The 4,678-nt window shown below is 59.4% G+C and overlaps 1 protein-coding gene across 1 annotated transcript in view; it reads right to left on the bottom strand.

The window, feature by feature from the left end:
- Positions 1–4,678, bottom strand: part of A4GALT (alpha 1,4-galactosyltransferase (P1PK blood group)) — a 34,255-nt gene that overhangs the window by 8,604 nt on the left and 20,973 nt on the right. The window lies entirely within an intron of this gene.

Genomic DNA, 4,678 nt, shown 5'->3' with positions numbered 1-4,678 from the left:
GGGCTCATGCTCCCAGCCAGACTGCCTACGACACGGCCGATGGCTCCTCGGGCCTGCCGCTGGGTGTGCGGTCTGCGGCTTCCCAGGACACTCTGGGGCCAAGCCTGTCTCCCTGTCTCCATCCTGGGGTTGTTGCTCTGGAGCACCCCGACTACCACAGGTCTACACAGCACTGGCACACACCGAGAACGGGCTGTGGGGTTCCCGGGTCAGAGTGCACCAGTGCTGGCTGACGGTCATTTCACCTGGGGGCAAGGGACAAGAGTGCCGATACCCAGTGGGGGCCCAGCCTCGCCCCGGAAACGGTCTTGCTGGTCCTTCACTGCCTGCATCTGCAGTGTGTCCTTCTCACTCCTTTGAATCTTCGAGGTTCGCAGGGCCCAGCGGACAGTGGGAGCCCAACAAATACTGATGAGATGAAGATTGAATCTCGGGGGGAGCCAGGTGCTGGTCCAGCTCTTCTCAAGGTCTCGGGGTCACGGGGACAAACCACGCAGGGTGGGGAACTGGAAGTGGGGCAGAGAGCCGGGCTGGTAGACGCCCAGGAGCTCACTGAAAAGCAGGTGTGGCGAGCACCAGAGGACCCAGTGTTGTCTCAGGGTGGTCCCCACACTGGTGGCCATGGCTGCATCCCGCGATGGTTCCTAAGCCCCAGACAAGCGTGCAAGGCCAGCTTGGTGCATGGGGACCCTAGCTGGCCTGTGACCCATGACCCCAGGCCCCTGTGATGGCGAGGCGCCAGTCTCTGGTTCGGAGGGACGCTCATTGCCAGTCATGTGACCTCGGGTGGCCCACTCCTCCGGAGCCCCGTCTTCTCGTCTGTCAGATGGGTTAACCCCACCTTGGAGGGGCTGAGGGGCGCAGCCTGTGCCTGGTTGCTCCATCGAGTGCGGTTTGACTGACCGAGAAAACGTTATCGCTGGCTCTTTGTGTCACAGGAGACGACACACGTTGTCAAGGAGCAGCTCGTGTGGCAGCTCACCGGGGCCCAGGTGGCTCCTCCAGTGACCGTCAGCTGCCCCGACGTCCCCCCAGTTCACATCTCTAAACGGGGGTGACTATGACAGAGCCTTCGGGCTAGAGGTAAATGACGGGACCTTCCAACGACTTCAGTCCATCCATCCACTAACCCCACAGCCAGCCATCTCTCTGCCGGGTCTCGTTTGTGCTCTCTCCAGGGCTCTCTGCACCCCCCGCCCCAGCTTGGCCTCTCCCCTTACCCCTCTGCCTGCCTTCCCCACGCAGACCCAGGACTTCGCTGGTCCCCACTCCCAGGACACCACACAGTAGGTGACAGAGCAAGATGGGGCCAGAGACCAGGCCGACATGACCAAAGGGACCTGGGGGTGGCCCAGTCAGGCCCGTTCCCGCCCCCGAGGAACCTGCCCCTCCACATCCACACCGGCACCGATGCCCCATGCCAGGACGAACCTGGGCAAGTGGTGACGTGGGCAGGAGCCCCCACGTGGACTGCTCCAGCACTGCTGGGGCACACCCTGGAGACAGCTGTGGGTGAGCGTGGCAGTTGTGGCTAGGGGCCTCTGCGCTGTTTCACTTGCGGAAAAGCTGAGTCGCTTGTCCAAGGGCCATGGCAGCAGCCCGAGCTGATGTGTGCCGCTGTGAGGCTGGGCACGGCACCCCGCTCCCTAGGCCTCGGCATGGAGTAGAGTACGCTGCCCTTCTGTGTGTGCGTCCATGTCTGTGTTTACACCCGTGTGCACGTCGGGTCTGTGTGTCCTGTCAGTATGAGTCCATGTCTCTGTGTGTGTCCGTGTTCATGCGTGCTCCATGTCTGTGTTTACACCCGTGTGCATGTTGGGTCTGTGTGTCCTGTCAGTATGTGTCCTGTCAGTATGTGTCCATGTCTGTGTGTGTGTGTCCATGTTCATGCGTGCTCCTGTCTGTGTGTCCTGACACCCGTGTGCATGTTGGGTCTGTGTGTCCTGTCAGTATGTGTCCTGTCAGTATGTGTCCATGCCTGTGTGTGTGTCCGTGTTCATGTGTGCTCCATGTCTGTGTTTACACCCGTGTGCATGTCGGGTCGGTGTGTCCTGTCAGTATGTGTCCATGCCTGTGTGTGTGTCCATGTTCATGTGTGCTCCTCCATGTCTGTGTTTACACCCGTGTGCACGTCGGGTCTGTGTGTCCTGTCAGTATGTGTCCATGCCTGTGTGTGTGTCCGTGTTCATGTGTGCTCCATGTCTGTGTTTACACCCGTGTGCACGTCGGGTCTGTGTGTCCTGTCAGTATGTGTCCATGTCTGTTTACACCTGCGTGCATGTGTCAGGTCTGTGTGTCCTGTCAATATGTGTCCGTGTGTGTGTATGTCCGTGTTCATGTGTGCATCTGTGTCTTTCTGTGTCTGTCTATACTTCTGCATGTGTCTGTTGGTGTGTGTGTGTGCGTGTGCGGGCGCTGCCCCCACCAGATGGTGAAGCCCTCGGGGCAGAGTCTGGCCTGGCCTAGGGGCTCGCGCACATGTTGAATGAGTGACAAAGTGCTTGGAAAGCTCTGGAAGTGCTGAAAGGAAGCTGCCATTGGCTCGGCCTCACAGGGAGCTGGGAAGCCTGCTGGCTGTGTGCCCTCAGGCAAGTCCCTTTCCTTTTCTGGGCCTGGGACTCCTTTCTGCACAGTGGGGAGGAGAGCAGGACTAGCCCAGTCGGCCCTTGGAGACGCTGTGTGATAACAGTGATAAGTTAACGCCTGAGGACGCCTGAGCCTCAAAGAACCTTGAGGTATCTGGGAAGAGGGTCGCAGGGTCAGGAAAGAATTCAAACCCAGGTGCCTCCTGACACCTTCCCGACTTGCCCGCCTGGCAGAGGGATGGCAGAGGGACGTTGGCTTTGTCTCTGCCCCTCCCTGGGCCTTGGCTTCCAGTCTATAAAGGTGTGGGCGCTTAGGACTCAGCTCCAGCTTGGCGTGCAAGGCGGGAGCCAGCGCTTCCATCCCTCTGCGCTGGGCCGCTGCCCTCCCCCACTCGCACCGCCGCTCAAGGCTAAGTAAGTGGGTTGTTTCCCCTCCAGAAGGAAGAGTGGCTTACTCTTAGGGAGGATATTACAAACGGAGAAAGTGGGAAGGGGCCAACTTCCATTTCTTTTATGTGTGTAATTTTCCAAGGGGCACGTGTAACCCCCACCTGAGAGGTTCAGGGATGGAGAGAGGGACCCATGATGGGCCATGCGTCCGCGGTCCCTCTCCATCCTGCAGGATTTCGGGCACAAGCCAGGTCCCTGGCGGGGTTTTTAAGCCGCCGGGGCCAGGATGACACTGTGGGTCGGCCTTGGGCTCCAGCTCCCGGAGCCGCCATGCCTCGGGCCAGCCCCGAGACTTGCTTCTAGTAGGGCGAAGGCAGAGCTGAGTTGGGAGTCGTCCCTCTTCTTTGTCTAAGAGGGATTTGCTATAGGGCATGTGCACTGAGAGACAGAGACAGAAAGTGAGAACCCACCCCCCGGGCGGGGGGAGATGGCCACACTGCAACCCCTTCTTCATTCTCCTCTTGGGATTTTGGGCACACGAGCACACGCGCCCGGCGTGAAATTTCAAGCCACCGGCCTGGGACTTGAACTGCAGTCGGCCATGTGGGAGACCACGACGTAACCATCATGCCATCTGCTGGTCTCGGAATGGTCCCTCTTTGCTGACTCGTACAGAGCAACGGGTGAGATGAGCGATGAGCCACAGCTTCAGAGGCGCAAGTCCAAGCACGGGGAGGTGTGGACCAAGCACCCGGGTGGCGGGACCGGCAGTGGGTGAGGAGGAGGGGGCCGTAGTGGAAAGTACCAGAAAGGGAGACAGGAAGGCAGGGCTGCAGTCTCAGTGAACCAGGAGCGCTCACGGCCGGTGGCAGGTGAGCTCTTAAACCTCGTGATCTGGATCACGCTTCGTTCCCCAAAGGCTCCCATTCCGGAGTGTGTGCCGGTGCTCGGAGGTGGCGCCTTGTGGGTGGTGCGTGGACCCAGAGGACTCGGCCTCAGGGGTGGGATAATGCGGTCTTGCAAGAGGCCGGCTGAGACCTACTGTCGCGAGAAGGGCTTGGCCTCATGCAGGGCAGTGATAAAAGGAAGACGGCTGTCCCCAGTCTGCCCTCCCTCTGCACGCGTCGGGCGAGGCTGCGAAGAGGCGGCCCTCACGCCAGCCCTTCACCTCTGGACGGTTGGCCGCGGGAACCGAGTCTGAGCCCCGGGGACCGTTGTTTGTGATCACCTGGTGGCAGGCATGTCTGTCAGCGGTACAACAGGCTAAGACTGGTTCTGAGAGGCAGAGAGTGGATATGAAGCAGGAACACAGTTTATTTTATTTTTAAAAATTTTGCTATGGGGCGCGTGCACTCACCAGAGACAGTGAGAGTGAGGGGAGAGACCGTACCCCTGGGAGGGTGACCACGCTGCAGGCCCTTCTCCCCACGGCTCCTCTCAGGGGCGCGCTCTCTCTCCTTTTCTGGCAAACACATGCACTCTGACAGATTAAAGGTAAATACATAAATAATGCCACCAACCAATCATTTTAACCCAAAATTATAGCATGAATTAGAAAATAAAAATCCTTGAAAAAGTAATTGCTGCCACGAAGGAAGGCCAACAGGCAGGAACATTAACACTGGGGAAAAGTGGACGGGCGGGAGCTGGGGGCGAGGACGGGAGGGGACGGGCAGGAGCTGGGGGCGAGGACGGGAGGGGAC

The sequence above is a fragment of the Tupaia chinensis genome, unplaced genomic scaffold (genome assembly GCF_000334495.1).
Source record: "Tupaia chinensis unplaced genomic scaffold, TupChi_1.0 Scaffold000294_3, whole genome shotgun sequence".
Taxonomy (NCBI): domain Eukaryota; kingdom Metazoa; phylum Chordata; class Mammalia; order Scandentia; family Tupaiidae; genus Tupaia; species Tupaia belangeri.
Note: the sequence above shows the minus strand (reverse complement) of the source record. Positions and strands in the feature narration are given on the sequence as shown.